Source organism: Onychomys torridus, chromosome 2 (assembly GCF_903995425.1).
Source record: "Onychomys torridus chromosome 2, mOncTor1.1, whole genome shotgun sequence".
Classification (NCBI taxonomy): Eukaryota; Metazoa; Chordata; class Mammalia; order Rodentia; family Cricetidae; genus Onychomys; species Onychomys torridus.
The window spans coordinates 95,666,576-95,673,570 of NC_050444.1; the positions used below are offsets into that span (position 1 = coordinate 95,666,576).

General features: G+C 35.1%; 1 protein-coding gene across 37 annotated transcripts in view; it reads right to left on the reverse strand.

Moving 5' to 3' along the window:
• Ptprd (protein tyrosine phosphatase receptor type D) overlaps positions 1-6,736 on the reverse strand; it is a 2,001,112-nt gene extending 1,994,376 nt beyond the window's left edge. For 36 of the 37 annotated variants that reach the window (XM_036177144.1, XM_036177143.1, XM_036177148.1 and 33 more), the window contains exon 1: positions 6,690-6,736. The gene's annotated coding sequence lies outside the window, so the exon portion shown is untranslated. The remainder of the gene's footprint in view (positions 1-6,689) is intronic. The other variant, XM_036177106.1, reaches the window with a different exon arrangement.
• Positions 6,737-6,995: the final 259 nt, after the last annotated feature.

The following is a 6,995-nucleotide window of genomic DNA, read 5'->3' on the forward strand; positions in this document are numbered from 1 at the left end:
TTATAATACTAAAACTTGCTACAATTCAAGTTCCTTTAATATGTAAATGGGTAAACTCTGATACGAACAAGTAATGCACTAAAATTTGGCACTAAAAAGAATTGGTCTATGCAAGCCATTAAAAAGGGAAATTTAAATGTATATTATTGACTGAACTCGTTTATGCTGTAGGAATACAGCATGATATTCTAGAAAAGGCAAAGCTATGTAAACAAATAAAATTCCCAGGCACCCAGGCAGTGGGACTGGGACATGTCCTTAGTACATGAGCTGGCTGTTTGGAATCTTGGGCTTACACTTTGCTCAGCCTGGAAGGAGGGGACTGGACCTGCCTGTACTGAATCCACCAGGTTTAAATGAATCCCCAGGGGAGTCTTGGCCCTGGAGGAGATGGGAATGGAGGGGAGGGGCTGGGGGGAAGGTGGGAGCGGGGACAGGAGGGGCGAGGACAGGGAAACCCATGGCTGATGTGTAATATTAAAACACAAATATAAGAAATAAAAAAATAAAAAAATAAATTCTTTTAAAGGGAATCCCTTCTACATGTTAAAAGAAAGTTTCACCTCTGCTTCAGGGCATCCCTACCACTGCTCTCCTAGCTATTCAAATCCTAGAAGATATTCCTTCCATTCCAATAGTCTCAGTCCATGCAACTTAAACCAATCATTGTATCAATATCTCAGAAATTATGGAATGAAACATTTGTAAGTATGTCTTTATGTTAAGTTTTTCTTAAAAGTCCTCAGGGAAATATAATAGTCAAGGGCAATAAACTTGTGACTCTCCCTATATAATGTTCCACATACATCATTCAGTGTTCTGTTTTAATTAAGCCAAGCACTTGTAATGTCATTCACAGACTAGAGTGTTTAAACCAGTAGTAAGCTAAAGTAAGGTGAAAACAAAGATGGAGTCGTAAAATATGGAAGGAGGTTAGTAAGTAATCAGAGAAATGGAGCAGAAATTAAGAGAAGCCTCAAAGGACAAAGCGTGTCTGTTTTCTCAAGTTATCACACTATGGGAACTGTGTGGCAGATTGTATGGGGGAGGTTTTTCTGGGCTATGGAATTAGACATATAACTTCGCTTAGGTGGCATTGGCTCGAGCTTACATCCAATTAAGAACATAACAAGGAAAAGAATGGATCAGCAAGAAAGGGTGCTCTAACATCCAAGAAAAGTAAGTATAATGGAAAATGCTGGGAGGCTAAGAGCCAAGAGAAAGAGACGTGGCAGGGCATTCTTTATCATTGATGGAGGATAAGGAAAAGTCAGCAAATTATGACTTGATAGGAACTATTCAGAGCTGTGCCTGAAACAAGAAAATAAGGCCACACAGAGAAATGGTAATTGAACTGGAATATTAAATTTGAGAGCTAGGAAAGAGCTACACTGTAAGCCACAGTTGATGTTGAGAACTGACATAGAAACAAGCACATTCGCTGCTACAGACACAGAGATGCCGTGTTTCTCAGTGTGCAATGAAGAGATAAGAGTGAGGAACATTGAATGGAGAATACTGGGCTAAGAATCACCAGACATACCCTGCCAGGTCAGCTGGCTTGTAGACGCAGCATCAGCAAATGCTGCGTTTCAGCAGAGCATTGAGTCACCGTCTCCTTTTTCTTTTCCAGTCTCATAACTGTAGTACTTGGTGGTCTGATTTGGCTTAATTTTATGTAAGGAAAACAGCACATTAAATTATTACCTCTCTTTGATATAAACTACCTCCATATCACATAGATAAATAAATTTTATTGTGAATTAGAAATAAAATTGAATGAAAATTTTCTTTGGATAAGAGTAGAATAGATTGGCAGCCAAATTAGATAAATGATAGAAAAGAGATAGGTGGGCAGGTAGAAAAATAGACAGACAGACAGATGACAGCTAGACAGATATAGAAAGATAAACATTCCAACATAGCACAATTTAGCCTTCCTAATGTTGATATCTATTTGGGTTTAGATATAATTCTCAGTTGGTTAGATTTTGTCAACTTGGCTAAAGCTAGGATCATTTTGGAAAAAGAGAGCTTCAATTAAAATAAAATGATTTCATCATATTGGCCTGTAAGCAAGGCTGTGCAGCATTTTCTTGACTAATAATTAATATTAATGGATCCAGCCCATAATGAACAATAGTCCACCTTGTTAGGTGGTCCAAGATTTTATATGAATGCTGGCTTAGTCCATGATATGAACAACAAATATGTAAGTACCACTTGTTTGAGATAAGTGCTTCAATTTCTGCCTCCAAGTTCATGCCACGAGTTCCTCCCCTTGCATCCCTCAGGGATGGACTACAATCTGAAATAAATGTTCCCCTCTCCAAGTTACTTTTGGTTATGAAGATTATCATAACAATAGAAAGTAAACTAATATCAGTTCTAAATTATGTCTCTGATCCTAATATCCATTTTAAAATGAAATTTACATGAATAATATCAATGAATATGTTCTCATAAAATGTCTAACATTCTATTATTAAAAAAATAAGGAGGTCTTGCCTGCATACCTTTCTGTGTGCCATGTGTATGTCTAGTGTCCATTGAGGCCAGAAGTTGTCAGATCCCCTGGAAGTTACAGATGAAGTTACAGATAGATGTGAGTCACCATGTGAGAATTGAACCTAGTTCCTTTGGAAAAGCAGCCAGTGCTCTTAACCATCGAGTTATCCCTCTAGAGCCCAAATTTTAATATTTAGAAAGTATGTTATTAGACATATATATGAAGCAAGACTATACATTAATTCATACTTTATTTCTTTTTCATTAGTATGTGAGAATTTCAACAAATCAAGAGTTGTAGAGATGAATAAAATAATGTTTCAGTCAGAAAATATTTTGTATTTAATTAATGAAACAATATCTAAGTGTATAGTTCAGATTGACATTGAAGTCTGAATGCTCCCACTGAATCTCTAGAATGTTAGGATAACAGATATGTTACATCATGCCTATTCTCAGATATTTTAGTAAAACAAAAATGAAAATAAATGCAAAGCAGTCCCTGTGTGCCTGTCTATCAGAAACACGATCCTCAATGTTTAGTGCTGAGAATAGTTCAGAGAAACATAATACAGATATAACTGAGGCACAGAAACACTGGGAAGCTGTTCAAATGCAAGTAATTGTCCCATATTTCCACCTATGCTATGTTTTCCCCCAGAATCCATGCTCTGGGTTTGTGTGTCAAAGTGTCATCAACAGAATAAAGATAGCTTTCATCTTATAATACATTTTCAAAATTCCTTTATTTGTAAACCATATAGTATTGGAATACATTACTTAGTTTCATTGGGAAAAAAAGAAACTTGTTTATTTTCCATATAAGATAATAAAAAGTCAGGCTTAGTTTTTTGCTTTTTTTTTTTTTTGTAATCACATGAACTTCATTCTATTCTGAATCCAGGGATCACTTAAGCGTGCATAAATAGAAGACTATAGTGGAACATCAATGGGTCTTTCTGTGCATACCAAAGCCAGGTTGGGAAATACTTCTTATACAGTCCTGTATCAGGAGTAATGCTTTGCCTGTGTCCCTGCACACACAGTTGGTAGAACAAGTGACATTTAAGCATGTGCTAGAATGATTTTTTAGAAAGCTAACTGAAATTTAATGTTAGATTTTTATCTATTTGATCATAACCTTTCATTTACAGTACTTTTACAAATAAATGGATGGAACAGACAAAGAAACTTTCAGTAACAAAATACAATGTCGGCCAATATCTATATTAGATGACAGACATGTACAGTGGTAGAGAGTATTCACATCAAACCTTCACAAGACTGGCCTATTTGGCTTTTACTGTAGCTGTAGATAAAGTTGTGATGCTGTCTTCCTCTCCCACTTCAGGCTCAACCTCATCTTTTCAATATGGTCCTGAATAAATAAAATGTCAGATTTATATATAGAACTTGCTTGAACAGTCCCTACATCAGAGTGCTGCTTTCTTAAAAGAGCAGAACTGTTAATAGACATTGACTTAGCAATGACATCTCTGATGGCAAGGGCATTTCTTTAGAGAAAGGGTGTGAGCTTGTGGAGCCAGAGAAAATATGAGATCTGATATACAATGCACAAATTTAATTTATATACTGTTATACATTTTATATGACTATCTCTCTCTCTCTCTCTCTCTCTCTCTCTCTCTCTATATATATATATATATATATATATATATATATGGTTTGTAAGTGTTCATAGGATGAGCTGAGGAAATATATATGACTTGGTAAAAGGTAAGTGGGCCAGGTCTGGTGTTTCAAGGCTGCAATCCTGATACTCAGGTAGGAAGATGATGAGGAATTATCAAGACCAGTCTTGTCTATTGGGCAAGTATGTGACCTATTTGACTACATTACAACTTATTTCATAAAACAAAATTAATAAAATAAAAATGGTAAGATGTTAACACTAAAATTCATAGATATAGATTCAACTGACCCATAAAGGAAGGAGGAGCTTGTTCAGAATTTTATTGTCATTCCTTTTAAGATAACAATAAAGAAGCATCAGGATACTGGGATCATTAATAAATTTAAGACCCAGAGGAAGTTGTAAACGTTGCAGGCATTACTGAGGAATTTTAAAGAGACCTTCCTTTGGAGAACAAGTTGTCTTGTATTGAGCATCTAGGTTAGGGGCTGTCATAGTTAGGGTTACTATTGCCGAGATGCAAACCATGACCAAAGCAACTTGGGGAGGAAAGATTTTATTCAGCTTGGCTTCCACATCACCATTTATCATCAAAGGATGTAAGAGCAGGGAAACAAGGCAGGCAGGAACCTGGAGGCAGGAGCTGATGCAGAAGTCATAAATGAGTATTTCTGATTGGTTTGCTTCCATGGCTTGCTCAGCTTGGTTTCTTAAAGAATCCAAAACCACCTGCCAAGGGCTGGCACTATCCACATAGTCTAGGCCCTCCATCATCAATCTCTAACTAAGAAAATGCCCTATAGTCATACAGCCTGATCTTATGAAGGCATATATTTCAGTAATACAGAGACACCCCCTAGACATAAGGGGATTCTCTTCTAAAAACTTTTGGAAGAGATAACATTCTAGAAATAAAACATAGTTCTCATCTCATCAGACATATTTTCAATGTAGAATGGTAAGACAGAGATGTCAATTATTAATCCAACAGATATTTGTGAAGTAAAAAACAATTGAAAGAAAGTTGATACTTTATCTCTTTTAAGTTACTATAGAAATCTGAGCAAGGCTGATAAGAATGTTCAGTGATTAAGAACACTTACTGCTATTCCAGAGGATGCAAATTTGTTCACAATTCCAGCACTAGGGGATCTGACACACCCTCTTTGACCTCCATGGGCACTCCCATATACATATGGCCAACTTTCTCTCAAACACACTCATATGCATGAATAATAATAATAAATCTTAAAAACAGAAAATAAATCTGAGCAATTGTAAATACTTGGTAGAAGGATGTCCCTGTTATGCTTAACAAACCAAAGCAAAATGTTGTACTTTAATTCCTTAAACTATTTAATCATAAGCAGGCATGCTCACAATTTAGTATACACAGTACTTTTTCCAAGACAACTTTTATTATTACATTAAACATATAAAAATAAATGGCAAAAATTAATACATTATCAATACTTTCAATGGCTTAAAAGACTTTCTCAATAACTTCAGCCCAACTATTTGACTATTTGATAAAACATCCCACTCTTCCTTCTCACCTCTGTCACTTAGTCTACTTTCTATTACCAGAGTCTCTTAATTCCCCCATGCTTCTAACTTTGTTTCTCTCTCAAAAGAAATTGATTTTATCTAACTACACATATCTATCTCTCATGCAGCTCAAAATGTCAATTGCTTCTTTAAACCAATATTTTCATGGTATGTCAGGTCAATTAAGGTCTCTCTTTTCTGAATGTTCCTTCCACTTAACTTAGCAAGATGTTAATCTCTGCATGTGATAGTGTTATGTATATATTTTCCCAACATTTCTTGTTCTACTTATAGATATCATTATATCTACTATTTTTGTGGTAACAAATTTTCATGGATTTGATATTTGGGGGCAAAACAAGAGCACAGATGTTGTAGAGCATGTGCAGTGTCAACTCAAGTTGATCTTGAATTCACTACTTTAGTATCTTGAAATATGTGCTACAGAAGACAGTCATAATCTAACATGCTACACAACTTCAATGATTGCCACTTTTATCACTGCTTCATAAGTAAAATTCATATGACACCAAACACTGGCATCTTTGAAGGCTTAGAGATTAAGAGCTATAATGTAGTTCTGACATTAAATACCTCTACAAACTACCAACCTTCATATAGCTTTGGTTATCTGCACTATAGATATAAACCACCTCTTGTACAATGCTTTATGAGGATTAAATAAGGATAAACCCCAAAGGCCCTAGGACATAGAAATTTCTCAAAGTGATGTTAATGACTTTCTTTTGATATACTACATCATCAGCTATACCATCCCTTATAAAAAGAATTATCTGAAACTCATTTGGAATTATCAAGAAACAATACAATATGTACAAAATTAGTGCTGCTGCATCAATGTGGTAGATAATGAGGATTGAGATTTTAAACCATCTTATCTGAAATGAGAAACTATCATTTTACATAGAAAAGAACTCAGAAAGAGGATAATTTAACTTGATCTTCAGATATTACTTACTAGTTACGTGATTTTGAGATAGGTCCTTTACTTCTTTGATTCTTCATTTCTTCACCTGCAAAAATGAGAACATTATACTAGGTCTACATTCTTTTGATATAATTAAATAAATTCATTTATTTATTCTGTGAATGAAAGTTTATTAAAATTCAAAACATGAAAGCATTATAATTAGAACAGCTCTGAATTAAGCAATAAAACAATCTTCCATTCTCTCTCAAGCACTGTCTCATACTTTAACAGAAGATTTCATGTAGCTGTGGTAGCTAATCAGTTACTTAGCCTTATTCAAGATGTGTGTGTGTG